The sequence below is a fragment of the Gordionus sp. m RMFG-2023 genome, chromosome 5, assembly GCF_954871325.1.
Source record: "Gordionus sp. m RMFG-2023 chromosome 5, tfGorSpeb1-WG-v2, whole genome shotgun sequence".
NCBI lineage: Eukaryota > Metazoa > Nematomorpha > Gordioida > Chordodea > Parachordodidae > Gordionus > Gordionus sp. m RMFG-2023.
Window position 1 is genome coordinate 5,405,246 of NC_088779.1, and position 18,570 is coordinate 5,423,815.

An 18,570-nucleotide genomic window follows, 5' to 3' on the forward strand; every position below is an offset into this window, starting at 1 on the left:
TATATTGGACTATTTTTTTAACAACTAATTAAACAGTCTCATCTTATTTATTGGTGTCAGGGTAGGTGAATAGGCGTGTGCCATAGTATTTATTATTAGGCTTATAATTTATATGCAATTTGCAAAAATAATATAACTCTAGTCTAATCATTATATATTTATGGTGAAGACAAGCAAAGGAAATTAGGAATCTTTTTAACAAGGAATTTAAAAATTGTGGAATTTTGCATTATACTTTTGTAGTAAAACAACTTTCTTCATATATATATATCATCCTTATTTATCCTGATCAAGCCTTGGCTCCATTGGCGTACGCAGCGGTGGGGGGGCAGGGGGACAAATCCCCCCCAAAGCCAAAAAATGCAGATGCCGGATATATTTTTCAAAAATATTATTGTTTATATTAATTTATATTTGTTAATATTTATTCGTATCTCATATTAAATATATATTATATTACATTTATTATCACATTCATAAGTTATTTTATCAATTAATTTCGATTTCAAGTTTTCCGGCGTAATATTTACTTATTATTTTCAAATTTTTAGTGGCGTAATATTTATCTACCATTTTCAAATTTCTAGTCAAATAATAATTATTTCTGAAACTTCTGGTCCAACAGGGAAAAAGAAATTGCAACCTTGTCCAACGAGATAGAGCCTCTTCCATCAAGCACTAACAGCAATTAAGGAGTTAGAATAGCCAATTATTTGCTATTACTGAAATATTACAATGGCCTGAAAGAAATATTTCCTCAGAAGCAAGAAAATTATTGGATTCGATGCTTATTCCAAATTTTATTTCTCATTAGAATGTTTTATTTAATTATACAACTATTTTAAATATTACTTTTCAAAAACATGACAATGATTTGATTAAGAAGATGAGAATAGCGGAGAGCATTTTTTCAGAACTCAAGGAAATTAGGGCTAATGTTGATAAGGAATTTCATATTTTATATTTTATTGTTGAGTCAAAAGCAGAGCTATACGTGTTTAATATTTGTCTCCCTCGACAGCAAGGCAAGCTCATCGTTAAATTATTAATATAGGATCAGTAGAAGAGTTTATCTTAGATGCAGATACATTTATAACCCAAATAAATGAATTTTTAATATATCATGCAGCACTTACATCTGCAAATATTACTTCCACAAAAACCTTCAACCTTTTTCAGATGGTTTAGATTTTTATTATGAAGATGTTAAAGTATCTTATGATGCCTTACTAGCTGAATAACTATGTTTATAAGATTAACTATAGTTGATATAGTCCCAAAAAATGCTATGGTAGCTCTGCATTATTTCAAACACATTTTAGATCAAATTCCCAATGTATTAAAAGGGTTTATAAACTCTTCCCATTAGTAAACTAATGAGAGAACACTCTCTTTTTTAAGAAGAATAACAGAGGCCTGCAGAAGTACCATTTGCAGGGCACGGCCTGGATTTTTTTAAAGATTTTTTACGCTATTTTTAAAAAAATTTTTAGGCCGCTCGGCTTTTTTTTAAAATTTACAGGCTCGTCCCGGCTTTTTTTAAAATAAAATTTTCAGGCCCGGCCTGGATTTTTTAAAAATAAATTATATTTATTTTTGATTTTTATAGCTAATAATAACGATTTCAAATATAGGCTGTTTTAAAAAATACAGCCCGGCTTGGGTGTTTTTTTAAGAAAATTTAGGTCCGGCCCGGGTGTTTTTTAAAAAAAAATTTGGGCCCGGCCTTGGTATAATTAAAAAAATTAAAATATTGTCCGGCCCAGGAGCCGGGCCTAGGAGCCGGGCCTGCAGGTCTCTGAAAAACATACCAAGAAGTTCAACATGTGAAAGTAGATTGAAAGGAATTGGATTTTTTGAATATTCATAGGCATTTGACGACAAGCAAGGATGAGATAATTGAAAAATTAGCTCAATTCCAACGAAGATTGGATTTTACATTGTAAATATATAACGTACAAAATACAATTATTCCTAAGAAACTTTTTGTGTAAAGGCTCAAAAAATTCAAATTTCTATTTTGGGTCATTTAAGTGATTCTTTACATATAATTTTTTTATAATTCACATTAATTTAAAATTGTGTATTAGGAATAGTTATTAGTCCTAATAAATTTATGCTTGATATTTTTAAAAAACAATAATATTTCTCAAAAAAATTTATTATCCCCTCCCCCAGACCAAATTCCTGCGTACGGGCCTGCTTGGCTCTATTGAAGATTCTATTTATTTCAAGTGGAAAAAAAACGCAGATAAATCTTTGTTTTTATTATAGTATTATTTCTTAATAAAGTATCTTTTCTTACCCATAATTTGAGGCACAGCAATTTCAAAACATTTTAAATAAAAGTGTACCTTCCACTGAGTCCATTTCTATTTTATTTAAATCAATATATTTATAGCTTTAATATAAAATCTTATCTTTTATTTTTATATATTGGTTATTTCAAAATAAATGCCAACTGGATAAGTTCCTGATGTTAAATAAGAAAAAAACTTGTATGGTAAATTTAATAATATTTAGGTGGTTTAATGAAAAGAACTATTCTCGAACTGAAATAAATACTTTTTAAGTTGGTATTAAATTAAGATTAATGCCCTTCAAAGGGTTAAACAAAATATATAATTTTTCAGTATAGGACACTTACCAACACCGATTGTAAGCAGAAATTAAGGGGGAAAAAAATTTCGCACAAAAATTTCGATGTCCTCAAAATAAAAATTCAAAATAAAATAAATTTCTCTCACCAAATCGACGGTTATTTGCGTAACAATTGCTCACAACAATAATAGCCAATTCTATCTTACCGTACGAATAGTTTTCATTTTTGGTATTCCTAATTTTGGATTTGCGTTTCATAGCAGTTGAATTATATGGGTTGTAAATATCAGATTGTGGTAAATAGGTAATGGTCCAATTGAAAATATAATCGTAAGAGGTCAGATCGCCATAAGTATGAATAGGAGACTCCTATCATAATAATTTTATGTTTTTGTAATACATGTAAAGAATTATTTATAAATTTTGCCACATTATATATATATATAAATTAATTTATAAATAAAAATTGTTTGTAAAAAAAAATTTCATTTGGTATCTCAGGGGATGTATTAAATTTTCCAAAATTTTATAGTTTTTTCATTTAAAAAAAAACCTCCTAAGCCTTCATATTAAAATATTACACCAAACTTATTATATTATATTTATTTTTCCAAATCATATTATAATAATATAATTAGAACATATAATGACATCAAAATAAAAATTATTAATTGTAAGAAAGTCAAATTGTTATATTTCGATTCATGTAAATTACTAACAATTTCGTCAAAAATATTAGAATGCTTTGGTTGGATATTTAAAAATCGATATCAGCATAGCACTGGTGCCTCCCTTTTTTAAAAGAAGTTTATTAATCGTGCTAGCAATTTAGCGATAAGTATATAAAATTTATGGTGTATAAGGTTACGATAATGGAGCCGATATAAAGAAGTCGCTATAAGGTCTTTCAACTCCAAATTTTGAAAATTGGAGTTTTTATGCCATGCGGTACGATGTTTTGGCACAAGTAAATTTTGTAAGAAGATGCAAAGTGGAAGAATCATCCACTTGAATAATGCCGTGAAGCTTGAATAAAGAATCAATGAATTCTCAGATCGAATCTGCTTAATTTTGAGAATTCCTTGATCACCGCAAAAGAGCATGCTGATGAATAGATCCCACCAATAAAAACTAAATTCGACGGTAGATGAAAGAATGTTTCCCTATAGATAATCCATAAGAAGTGTTTATTTTTTTTAAATGATTGATATATCAAGCTATGAAATGATTGCAGGATTTATTGATTTGTTGGTATATCTACTTTGTTAAACGCATCTAAAGCTGATTAACGAATTCATTGTAATAAATTAAATATTTTGCTTATGGACCAAGACTTATTGTTTGTTTTTATTTCTTTATTTTTAAGGGAATAAACGTTTTGTCGAAAATGGACTTATCAATTTATTTAACAATTTTGTTTAGCCTACCCACCCATTTTTGAAATTATTTGATTGATTTCGTTCGAATCATTTATTAATATATTTTTTAGGTAAATTTACAAAATATGCAATATTAAATCTTTAAATATAAACCCATCCCACTTATTACACCAGAAAAATATTTTTAAATCGCGAATGTTTTAAAAAAAGGGGAAATAAAAAGTAAGATTTTCTATATAATTAAAATTACAAGCTTTTTTGAAAACAATTAACAAAAATGGGATTTGATTTGTTTTTTTCAAGTTTTCTTACCTATTTCTTTTAAAATAATTTGAGCCCCCAATGTCATTGTTTGTACAAAGATCCATTGAAAGGCATCTCGTTTAAATGTCTTTCACAATTCCTCTAAATAACCCTTTCATGGTGGACTTCTGTGACTAAACTTTTTAATTCATATAAATACTCTACTCCTCTTAAATTTTAGCCACGCACTAGGTAAACATGTACACACATTTAAAAAATGTCTTTTACCACTTCTTCAAATTATCGTCCTCTAAAAGCGTTTTCATCCTGCTCATCTTTTTCGTCAATGGTTACTAGAGTTAATCAAATATGTTTAATAGGCTCCTATTAAATTTTTATCAAATCTTGGTCCGATGAGATCCTTTTTAGCTAGGCGATTCTTTATCATTTCTGTCCAGAAATCATTTTAATGAGCCTATTTTATAAATCAATTTCGACCACTTATTTTCTACTGCTGATGTGACGGATTTTTAACTATTTAGAGTTACCCAAAATTGCAATTAGCTACGAATAGTATGATGCAGTAGTCACCAGTAGTCATTTAGGTCTTTTCAGCGTGACGAGTCAAAAAAATAGTAGCAGACTTAGATTAGGTTGGCAGAACACCTATGTAGAAGTTTTGGTGTGTGCAGTAGATAGTTTCGGCCATGTAAATTATTTTTTTCTAATTTTTTTCTAATAAATTATGAAAAGAATCCTATTAGATAGGTAGTGACCTCATCAAAATTTTTTTTAAAATGTTGCCCTTTTATTATATAATTTTAATACTCTGTCTATTTTTCAACAAATTTCTATTTGAAATTTAATACTCCGATTATTTTTATTGGTTCTTTTGTCCAATCTTATTGATTCTCTTTAAATATGTAAAATCTTATTTTGAGATCTCAGAAAACGTGTAATTACTTTATTAAATCCAGTCCCGTCTATGATTTTTAAAATTATTTAAAAAAAAATCTCCGTCACCTATTAACTCGTCCGGCTCAGAGCTCTAAGCATGAGGTATAGTATTAAATTCAAAAATTAAATTATTCAACATATTCTATGCTTATTAAGATTTTAGAAGTCTTTTTGCAAACTATATTATTTATAATTATATATATAATTTTTTTTGCTTACCATATTAAAAAATATCCATATTTGTTTATACGAATGCGTCGGTAGATCTAGATCTTTTATAAACATAGTATCAAATAAGATGGCATCTGCATTGTACCAATCGGTTTTATTGTAAGTAACATCACACGAAGTGTATTCACAATTTGTAAACGAAGTTCTACCTAGATCTGTGATATACCATGTAGGATCACCATGAAATGTATTCCAAAGTATTATTTTCTTAGTTTTTTCCAATGTTATATTGGTTATTAGAGGTATATCTGATCCATCCAGCATTTGATTTGGAATTTTTGGCTTAGCAACGTAGTAGTTCGAATAATCTGATTTTTCTGTCCGTAATTTATTGGAAAATTCTCTTAAATTAGTAGAATGATATACATTTTGAACAATTAAAATTGTAATAAATATCGCAGTTATTATATAAAAATATCGACTTTTATTAATTAAAACATTAAGGTATGTCGACAATTTATTTAACATGGTAAAAAAGTGATGGGCTTATTTAAAAAATTATATTACAATTATACATTATTTAGCGTATAAATTTTCATTTCAATAATTTTTTTTTAAATTTTATTTTGTTTACTTAATTTTGTATAAATAAATTATTTGCAATAACTTTTCTTAGTTAAGGCTAAAGTAAATATATATATTTTTTGAAAAAATTATTATACTACCCTAGATTATTTGGACGATAGGCTGTCCTGGTGTAAGTAGTGCGAATATATTCATCAAGCTTTGATTAAAACTTCATAATCATATATAAAAATTTAATTCTCATAGTCTCAATTAATATCCTTTTTTCTAATATTGAAATAGATTGTATTATATAATAATATAGAATAACTTAGAAAATATATTCTGATAAAAAATTAAATGGGCTGGCTAATCGAGTCCAATAAGGCGTTTACTTATGAAGAGTAATAGGTTCTTCAACATCCTTAAATTTATTAAAACATTTTTTAAAACGAGACATTCAAATAATCGTCAATTTAGAGATATGTTTATTGTTAAGGGTAACGTAAATATATATTTTTTTAAAAAATTAGACGATAGGCTTGAATTGGTGTAAGTAGTGCGAATATTATATTCATCAAGCTATCATTATAATTAGTGTTGTTAATCGACTAATTTAACGACTAATTTAGTCGACTAAAAGAACTAATTAAGTCGACTAAAAGAAATAAATAAGTCGACTAAATGAAGTCATAACACTATTTTTGAACTTTTTTAAAATTTATTAGGTAAAAATATATGTTGTAAAGATGTAAAAATAAAATTTCAGTGAAGATATATTATCATAGAAAAATATTAATTAAAATCGTTATTTTTGAAAAGTAATTAGGTAAAAATACATATATTGTAAATGTGTAAAAATAAAATTTCAGTGAAGATGTACCATATAAAAGTGACAATTGTCATAATCGTTATTTGTGAACTTAATTGAATTTTTTTAAAACAAATAGGTAAAAATATATATTGTAAAGATGTTAAAATAAAATTTCAGTGAAGATGTACCATAGAAAAGTGACAATTGTCATAATCGTTATTTTTTAACTTTTTTTAATTTTTTTAAAGTAAATAGGTAAAAATATATATTGTAAAGATGTTAAAATAAAATTTCAGTGAAGATTTACTATAGAAAAGTGACAATTATCGTTATTTTTTAATTTTTTTGAATTTTTTTAAAGTAAATAGGTAAGAATATATATTGTAAAGATGTTAAAATAAAATTTAAGTGAAGATGTACCATTTCCCGAATACTATGGTGGCCCCTTGGCCGATTACATAATCCATCAAAGAGGAAGGAACATAAAGGATGATTCAGAATTAAAATCTAAAATTATACAGCTACTAGAACATAATAATGGATTGACGATAAAAAATATAGTGGAAAATTTACCACCTCATCTCAAAATGAGTGATTTGGAAATATCTAGATGCCTTTCAATGGGATCGAGCAGGAAAAGGGTTGGAAAAGAACCCGATAGACAGAATTCCCCTTCGTAAATAATATTGCCTAAATATGATGAACGTGCCATTTCAAAATATATTCTATTTAGATGAAACAGGCTTCAATTCCCACGTCATTTCCCACTATGGATGGGCACCTTTGGGTAAAAGGCCATCCGTCAAACTCCCTCCTTCAAAGGGGAAAAACGTATCGGTTTTATGCACCATAGGAATTAATGATTTTTAATAAATTATTACACTAGATAATTATTTAATATAGATATATTTTTTCGTTATATTATGTGCAATACAAATAGAAAAATAAATATTTTTTGATCTTTTATTATGTAAATAAGATATACATTAAATAAAGATTTCACAAGTCATTTTCGAAACTTTAATATAAGAAAGGTAAATTTGATAGAAAATAAAAATAAACAATGGAGAAATAAGTTAAAAATGATCATATGAAAAAAGTGTTTATAAAAAGTTTCGGGATAATATTATATTTTATTTATTTTTTTTAATATTAATTTAATTGTTTATATTTTTTAATTTTCTCCAAGATAAAAAAAAATAAATAACAAAATATTTTTTTCTTATAATTATCGTCTAGCTGGCACCAAAGGGAAGGGAAATTATTTTATTTTTTTGGATAAAAAATTCATTGTTTTTTAAACAATTTTTTTTTACCAAGGCGGGAAGGGGGGGGGGCGGGAGAGGTATTTTTATTTTAATTTAAGAAAGGATATTAATTTTTAGAATATACTGATGGAATAAAAAGATTAATTTTAAGCAATAGTATTGTAATTGTAAAATTTTAAATCATGATTTAAATCAGAGAGATGTAGAGGTACCATGTGCAAGGTCCTGCTGGGATTTTTTTTAAAAAAATTGGATTTGGGCTAGGTGGGGCCGAATAATTTTTAAGAAAATTTGGGCCGGGTCGGGTGGGCCTTAGAAATTTTTTTAAAATATCAATTTTATGATTAATTTTTTATGTAAAATTTAAATATTTTATTTTTTTTTATAGAAACTAGATACCACATATAATAAATATCGTTTAATTAGAGAAATTATACAAATCAATTTCTGTATTTAAATTAATTCGAGCCGGGCCGGTAAATTTTTTTAAAAAAAATTTCGTTCCTTCCGGGGTAAACTTTTTTAAAAATATTTCGGGCCGGGCCGGGCCTGAAAAATTAGGCCTGATGAAAGGCCCTCCCGACCTGGCCCAAATTTTCATAAAAATTATTCGGCCCCACCCAGCCCAAATCCAATTTTTTTTAAAAAATCCCGGCAGGACTTTGCACATGGTACCTCTACATCTCTCTGATTTAAATCATGATTTAAAATTTTACAATTACAATACTATTCTTAAAATTAATCTTTTTATTCCATCAGTATATTCTAAAAATTAATAAATATCTTTTCGTAAATTAAAATAAAAATACCTCTCCCCCCCCCCTCCCCCCTCCCGTCTTGGTAAAAAAAAATTATTTAAAAAACAATCAATTTTATATCCAAAATAAAATAATTTCCCTTCCCTTTGGTGCCAGCTAGACGATAATTATAAGAAAAAAATATTTTGTTATTTATTTTTTTTTATCTTGGAGAAAATTAAAAATATAAACAATTAAATTAATATTAAAAAAAATAAAAATTATATAAAAATAAATAAAATATAATATTTTTTTTTTCCGGTCATTGGTTACTTTATTTGAATCCCGATACTTTTTATAAACACTTTTTTCATATGATCATTTTTAACTTATTTCTTCATTGTTTATTTTATTTTCTATCATTTACCTTTCTTATATTAAAGTTTCGAAAATGACTTGTGAAATCTTTATTTAATGTATATCTTATTTATATAATAAAAGATCAAAAAATATTTATTTTTCTATTTGTATTGCACATAATATAACGAAAAAATATATCTATATTAAATAATAATCTAGTGTAATAATTTATTAAATTAATTGTTCAAAGGAATAGATCGGATTCCCTCTTCGATATATCGTATCGTATGTGAATAGAAGGCTGTGAAATTGAAATTAGTGAAATTAAGTAATAGGCTAGTAATTGCCTCAATTATATGAATTCTGTTATTGGGTTGGATATATTGAACTTAACTGATTTTTCAAAACGCCAAAAAAATTCTCAATGGGGTCTAATTGAAGGGAATAGGGGGTATGAGCTCGGTAAATGGGCGCATTATCCATTATTATTAACGAATTCAACGGTAAAATGCAAAGTTGTTAAAGGATCTAGATACAAGTATCTAGATCCTGTATCTAGATATAAAAATGTGGTATCTGTATCTGTAACTAGATAGATTTTTGATTAAAATATCTGTATCTAGATATTGATTTAGACAATGTATCTGTATCTAGATCCATTTAAAAAGTAAACAACTCTGGTAAAATGTATGATAATTCATCCAGGTAAGTTTTGAATTTTATTGATGTAAATTCCCCGTATATAATCATGTATTTTTTGAAATCATTAATTCCTATGGTGCATAAAACCGATACGTTTTTCCCCTTTGAAGGAGGGAGTTTGACGGATGGCCTCTTACCCAAAGGTGCCCATCCATAGTGGGAAATGACGTGGGAATTGAAGCCTGTTTCATCTAAATAGAATATATTTTGAAATGGCACGTTCATCATATTTAGGCAATATTCTTTACGAATATTTTAACATCTGGGGAATTCCGTCTATCGGGTTCTTTTCCAACCCTTTTCCTGCTCCATCCTATTGATTTAAGGCATCTAGATATTCCCGAATCACTCATTTTGAGAAGAGGTGGTAAATTTTCCATTATATTTTTTATCGTCAATCCATTATTATGTTCTAGTAGCCGTATAATTTTAGATTTTAATTCTGAATCATCCTTTTTGTCCCTTCCTCTTTGATGGATTATGTAATCAGCCAAGGGGGCACCGTAGTATTCGGGGAATGGTACATCTTCACTGAAATTTTATTTTAACATCTTTACAATATATATTTTTACCTATTTGTTTAAAAAAAATTCAAAAATGTTCACAAATAACGATTATGACAATTGTCACTTTTATATGGTACATTTCACTGAAATAATAATATATATTTTTACCTAATTACTTTAAAAAAATTTAAAAAAAGTTAAAAAATAACGAATATGACAATTGTCACTCTTCTATGGTACATCTTCACTGAAATTTTATTTTAACATCTTTACAATATATATTTTTACCTATTTATTTTAAAAAATTTCAAAAAAGTTCACAAATAACGATTATGGCAATTGTCTTTTATATGGTACATCTTCTATGAAATTTTATTTTAACATCCTTACAATATATATTTTTACCTATTTACTTTAAAAAAAGTTAAAAAATAACGATTATGACAATTGTCACTCTCCTATGGTACATCTTCACTGAAATTTTATTTTAACACATTTACAATATATATATTTTTACCTATTTACTTTTCAAAAATTACGATTTTGTTAATTAATATTTTTCTATGATGCTACCATCTTCATTGAAATTTTATTTTTACATCTTTACAACATATATTTTTACCTAAAAAATTTAAAAAAAATTCAAAAATAACGATTATGACTTAATTTAGTCGACTTTATTAGTTCTTTTAGTCGCTAAATTAATCGCTTTAGTCGACTATATTAGTCGTTTTAGTCGACTAATAGACTAATTGAGTTGCTAAAGTTTTTAGTCTAATTTTTCGACTAAAACTATTAGTTAGTCGTCTGTTAGTCGAGTAAATTTAGTCGATTAACAACACTACTTACAACGATGGTTTTGGGTTCGAATCCCAGCAAAGATCATGTTTTTTTCTTAATCCAACATGGTGGTTCAGTCCTTGGGGGGATGATATATAGGAGGCCGCTCGACCATTTGATTACGTTATAATATATGTTAAATAATAGGGTCTTATTACATTTTAATAATTTTAATCGGTGTTTAGCAAATTAGGTTGGTATTTAGAAAATTGCTATAAGTTGACTTGGCAGTATCTATAATTAACAAAATATCAATATGTGGTCGGGTCTAGGGTTTAGGGGGTCAGATTTTTTTAAAAAAAATTCTATAATATTTAAATTGAATATGGGTATCATATACTTCGTAAGTCAGCTATTTATTTTTCTTATTAGTGATATTGACTTTCACATAATATAGATAGATCAACGTATTAATGAATGGGGTTGGCCTCCATAATATAAATTTAATTTGATTAAATTCATTTTCTTTTAGTACATTTATTTTTAATCTTCCTGTTGATATTAATAAATTTCTTGTCACAACAAATCTTAAACTTTCTTCAGTAGCCAGGCCCTCAATAAAATAATAAAATGTCAAATTGAATAGAATTTTAAGAAATAAAAGAGAATAAAACAATTTTTTTAAAAAAAATCATTTTTGGGTTCTTTTAAAATTATTTTTTTATGGTTTATTTTTTTATATTAATACGGCGGGCTAGAATTGGAGTGCTCCACTTGCGATAAGGTTTAAAAGAAAAGAAACATTAAAGTTTAAAATCAAATATAGGAAGAAAACCTTATTGATCAATATAGACAGAGCTAAACTTTGGCTAAAATTAATATTTTTTAATCTAGTTTTTATTTTTATTTTTATAATAAATAAGTTATTATCCACTTCCAACTCAAAAATTTTGAAAATGTCGAGTGGAGCACTCCAATTTTAGGCCGACGAATATGAATTTTTTTTTTTAAATTTTCAATTCCAAATATTCAAAACGTATATAAAATATATATGTAAAATTACATAAACTAAAATATTTTTTTTTAAAAAAAAACTGTGGTGAGGGATTAAAAAATTATTTTGTCGGGCATAGAACCGAGGATGGAGATAAAATTAGATCTACATATCTCAGTAGATATTTTTTGTCTGAGATATAAATTTTCTCTATGATGTCCAGTGATGTTTGTTAGCTTTTCACCTAAAGTTTTTGAAAAATAGAATTACATCTTCTTCCTATTGTAAATATTACGCAAGACTGAAGATCTTGCTCATAGATGGCACAAAGATCTAGACATCAATTAGCGAAATCTAGAGGCTTAGGCAATATTTTTCTGGCTAAAATATTGAATTAGCCGTTTTTAAAAATCGACTCAAAACGAGCCGTTTAACAACACTAGTAGTAACAAGGGGTAGAAAAAGTACATTTTCTAATTTCGAGGATTGATATTATTTTATTATATTTTTTAAAATAAATATATCTTTTTTTTCTTTTTTAAAATATCTATACAGAGTTTATATATGGGAGGGGGGGGGGATAGGAGCATTTTGCCTACGATTTTTATTAAAGGCGGTAGGCTAGGGGTAAGGTATATTCTTGGGGAGGGGGGTCATCAATTAAATTTTTAAATTCAAATGAATGTTTTTTAAGACAATATTAACTTTATTTTGTATATAATAGTAAAATGAATCTATATTAATTTTATAATATTTTTTTAAATTCATTTTCATTCAAAAACTATTATTTCGCTCTCCGTGGCAGTTTTCTGATTCATATGCAATATGATCATTTTCTTTAATATTTTTTAAGCGATTTTCCTCTTGTTGAGATCTTCAATCGATTTCTGTTTTAGTAAGTATATTAACACAGATCGACCAATTTCCTTTCTTAAGAAGAAGCAGAAATGATAATTGTTGATAAAATGCCATTGAGCATGGTGAACAAAGCCCATTCCACTAACTTGACGCCAAAATCTATTTATTTCTTATGGAAGTAACTGCTCTCCACATAATTTGCTATTAAACTTGTAAAATACCTAATTCTGGTATTATATCATATACTTTATTAACTTCACTACTAGTAGCTCGTTCCCCTTTATATTGGGGACCCAATAAATAAACAACATTGTAAACACATTTATATCGTTTTTTTTTCTATATATATTTTTAATTTTCTTCTTCCTAATATTTTTAGTTGACCGTATTTGACCAGGTTTAATGCTCCTCCGGTCAATTGATTGACTTGCCAATCCTAGACGAAACGCAGATTTTTTCTTTAAATCTTAAATAGTATTAAAATTTATACAACCAATTTATATACAACCTTTAATAAAAATAGAATTTTTGGCGGGTTTTCAAATTAAATTTTTAAATAAAACGCAGTTTTATTCATTAAATCATGATTATAGTATTAAATGAATGAAAAGCACTTTTATTAATTAAATTGAAATATAGTATCAAAATTTATTACTACTTCTTCTTCAGAAAGAAATTGATCGATTTGGGTTAATATTCTTACTAAAAAAAAATCGATTGAAGAACTCGACAATAGGAAAATTGCTTAAAAAATATTAAAGATGATAATATTGATTATGAATCAGAGCAAGACTACCACGAAGAGCGAACTATTATGTTATTGAATGACAATGAATTTTAAAAAATATTATAAAATTATACAATATTGATGATTGATAAGAATACGCCCAAGTCTAAGGTGCCCAAAAAAAAATTTCGTTACCGATAATGTATATGGATGAATGACCAAGTTAAAGTCAATATAACTTACAATCTTAAAATATAAAATAATAATAAATACTATTATAATTATAATGTTAGAATATTGTTGCCAAAAGTGGTGAAAATTTTTAGCGGGGTAGGGAGTTTTGAGGAGGGATTTGCCATCAGAGAAAATCCTGTCATTTAAACTGACTAGCTATTACAATCTCAGGAGGCTCAGATAGCATTTTGCGAAAAGATATTTTTTAGGAATAAAATAATTTGAAGGGACTCTTTAAATTTTTTAGAAAGCTCGTACACCTGGGCTCTCTCCATGTTATTCTAGTTTATTAAATCAGTCGATCATGGATGTTATCCAGATTCTATTGAAAATTTATCTTTTAATGAAATCAAGTCAAAATATTTTAAAATACTTAAACAAACTCTGACAACTTTTGCATCTAAATTTGACTTTGTTATTTGAAGAAAAATTGAAACTTTAAATAAATTTGCGGATAAAATTAATACAATTGGCATGCGTTGTCAATATCTTGATGATATTGGTGAGCGTTTACATGATCATAGTTGGCATAGAAATGCCGAGACTGGAAAAGGATTCTGCTATATATTTTGACAATCTTACTTGAAAGAGAGAATAAAGTATTTACTTTCCAATTTATTCTTGACCTGGCAATTGGAGATGACAGTATGATTTCACAATTTAATATGTCTGGAAGTAAAAATGTAATCGCAGATACATTTTAAAGGTTTTGGTTATTGAATGTGGAAGAAAATCAAGATTCTCAACATGCTTGGAGATTCAATTAATAATTGATAATATGTATTTGTCAGAAAATACTTTACAAAAATAGTGGAAGCAGGAATTAACATAAAAATAGCATGGCATATTCACTAAAGTTTGCGAAGCTTTGATTGCCTTAAAGATAAAGAAATTGTTAGTTTTTATAATTGACGGGAGAGTTATCTGTCGGTCGTGAGATAATAGAATAGAATATGAAATTGGTGATTTAAATAGATTGAGAAATATAGAAATAGAAATCATTCATTGGAGACATTCTAGCAGTGAAAACGTCAAGCTTACTATTATGGAAGCAATTAAAAAACATTTTAATTGAAAATTAAAATTTATAAATAAGCGGAATTAGTCTTTGTTTATGAAATTTCGGTTCAATTTTACCAAATGATTTTAATTGAATCCTCGAATGCTAATGAGAGGTTGATCCTTCATAAAAAATAATGCATATCCTAAAGTTTTTTATGCCAAACATATTTTTCCTTTGGGAATAATAGGCATGACCATCAACACTCATATTTCATATTTATAGATAGAAAAATTACGGATGCAAGTTTTGATTTCGTTTTTCAAGTTTTGTAAAATTGTTCAATTCTCAATTTCTTCACATCAAAATTTACTTTTAGACGATTTATGGGCATCCATATGTAATTCTAACAGATGCATATAATAAGGGAAATATTAAAACATTTAAATCGATCCTTCGCTATTTCAACAAGAATAAGAACATTTCAATAAAACTGTTAAAAATTTTTCCTCGGATAGTGAAAAATCCAACAATGTAGCTAGCCACATAGTGGTAAATATAACTGATTCAGGGTTATCAATGATTTGCATGTCAGCTTTCTGCGCTGATAATGCCTCTGTAATTTTGGCAAAAATCAAAGTTCCCGAATTGAGGCAGCACAATAATGAATTAAGACCAATTGGATGCCATATATACTACATAATTCTTGCAAGAAGACAATGAATGTACTATCTGTGGATGTCGAAATAATTGTGATGAAATGTTTTAACGAATTTAATTCATCAACTAAAAGAGTTAATGAATTAAAAGAGTTGGTGAAGTGGTCATACTTGGAATGGTGTGAGTTGTTGCTATATATACCTATCAGGTGATTGTCACGAATATACCTGCCATCGATAGAATTTTAAAATTTTACAAACCCAGAGATTTTAAAAGCTGTCCTAAAATTTTGAAAAATTTTTTCAAGTATGAAATGGCGAGAAGCATATTTAGGAAATCTACTTCATGCTATTCAGTTGCAATTAGAATATTCTTTATTAAAAAAGATTCACAAAATCATGCTACAGCTCTATTCATCTCTACAGTTAAAAATTGATAATAAATTTTATGGCGCTATTGCTAAAAATATTATATTAAAATGTTCAAATAATACTCTAATTAATACATTTTTAAATGAAGCAAATATTTTTCTTAAGACAATTTTAGAATATTTACAATCAAAATTTGTTTTTAATAACTCTATTTCCAATGTATAAATATGATGACCTTGGAATAGAGACCATAAATTGATGGTTTTTATAATTTAATAAATATATTAAAAATACCGAAAAACATTGATGTCTTGTTTGAGGAGATTGTAATTCTCTCTATTTTTTATGATTCGCCAAAATACTTAAAGTTAGATGGTTTAAAAGCAGAGGAGAAATGGGTAGAATTTTTTCGTAATAACGATAAATCACATGCTTGGAAAAAATATGCGAGTATTTCTCCTTACCTCATTCTAATGCCTCATCCGAGCGCATTTTTAGCCTGATGAGGACTGCCTGGAAAAAGGAGAAAAATCGGATTGTTTTAACAACATTAGAGGCCGAGCTAATAGTTAAACAAATATATTATATGTCATGCCAGGAATTTTATAAATATCTCAATAACGTGGTAAGCATTTAGTTCTATTATTTAAATCTCAAATAAAATATAATTAAGTTTTAGTTAGCAATGGTATAAAATTTATTGTCAAATATTAATTATAAAGATGAACACATCTTCACCATAATTTTGTGAATCTTTATTAAGATTCTTCTGATTGCAACTACACATTAACAGCATGTAGTAGATTTCCTACATGTGAAATCATTCCTAAATATACCTCTGCCATTCATTATTGAAAAAATTTTCAAAATGTTAGGACAGCTGTTTTAATCTTTATTTAAGAAATATTTTTTTAAAGGTTTATAAAATTTTAAAATTCTATCGTTGGCGGGTATTAGGAACATATCGCAACTAACTATGTGCTGACTCAATTCTATAAATACACTCTGTTTTTACCAAATTCACTGAGGCATTATCATCAGAAAGCTGACATGCAATTTATTGATAATCTCGAATCTGCTATATTTGCCATTATATGGTTATAGCTATGTCTTTGGATTTTTCACTATTTGAGTGGAAAAAATTTAATAGTTTTATTAAAACGACCTTAATTTTGTTGAAATAGCGGAGGATCAAGGGAAGGGAAATATTTTAAAATATTTCCCTTATTAGATGCATCTGTTAGAATTGCATATGTATGCCCATTTTTCAAATCGTCAAGAATTGACCTCCTGGATTTAGGTCCTAAAACATTGATGATAGCCTTGATCATTTTTGTTCTACAAGTATAGTTTTCATTTATATTAGAGTCGTTAAACATTATGGAGAAAAGATTCTACCAACATTGTAATGATAAGTATCTCTGTGAATGTTGTACTACAAGATAAGTGATTACAATTGCCGCAACTGTAGTTGCATCTGTATTATTTCTTATTTTTAGAGTACCTTATTATGTATTTAAACGTGATAGTGATAATTAAGCGCCTATCTCTATAATATTTATACACACACGATAGATTTCTAATTGCGGTTTGCAGGACATTCGCATAAAATGTTTTTTTAATTGTAAAATTAAAATCGTTTTTTTTTATAAAATATTATCTTGTTTACATTCTATTATATTTAAAAAAGATCGTTGGTTTTTTTTATAAATTAATATATTTAAATAAATCAAGATGTTATTTTATTTTGAAAAAGAGTTACCGATTTTGTATTTATATAAATTAATTATAAAAAATAATGGGCGGATAGTTAAGTCAATTTAAAATCCAGGCCTAAGGCTGCCCAATTTTTTTTTAGCAATTTTTATATTTCTACCGCAATTTTCATATTTCTCCCGCATAATACCAAATTTCTCCCGCAATTTCAAAATTCTGACCTGGCAACCCTGATTGTAGTATGGATTGGCTATAGAACATGAGATTGAAAAGTCAAATGAGAGACAAAGTCAAAACCTTGATTTAACTCGGTTGAGAGAACTCTAGATTTCATAACCTGGTTGATTAATCAATAAAAATACTGAAGGTTGGAGAAGGGAAAAATAAAAAAGAAGACAGGATTTTATTCATATCGTTGAAATTCTCGAGAAAAACATGTTAATCAGCTAAAAGATCTTTCATTTATTGCGACTTATGAAAGTTCATCGTAAGTTATAGAGACATGTTTCCCAGTACTTGAAGTAGGTTACTATATTACAGCAGGCACGTACGCAGGAATTTGGTCTGGGGGGGGGGGGATAATAAAAGTTTTTAAGAAATACTACTATTAATTATAAATACTAAGGATAAATTTATTAGGACTAATAACTTTTCTAATACACAATTTTAAACTAATGTGAATTAAAAAAATTGTATATATAAACCGGCATTAAAAAACTATAAAATAAATGTGAATTATATAATATAAAGTGAAAATAACCCACGATATGAATCACTTAAATGATCCAAAATTGAAATTTGAATTTTTTGAGCTTTTAAAATATATAAAGTATTGTTTCTTAGGAATAATTGTATTTTGTATATTTTGAGCTAATTTTCCAATTATCTATCCCTGCTTGACGTTAAATACCTATGAATATTCAAAAGA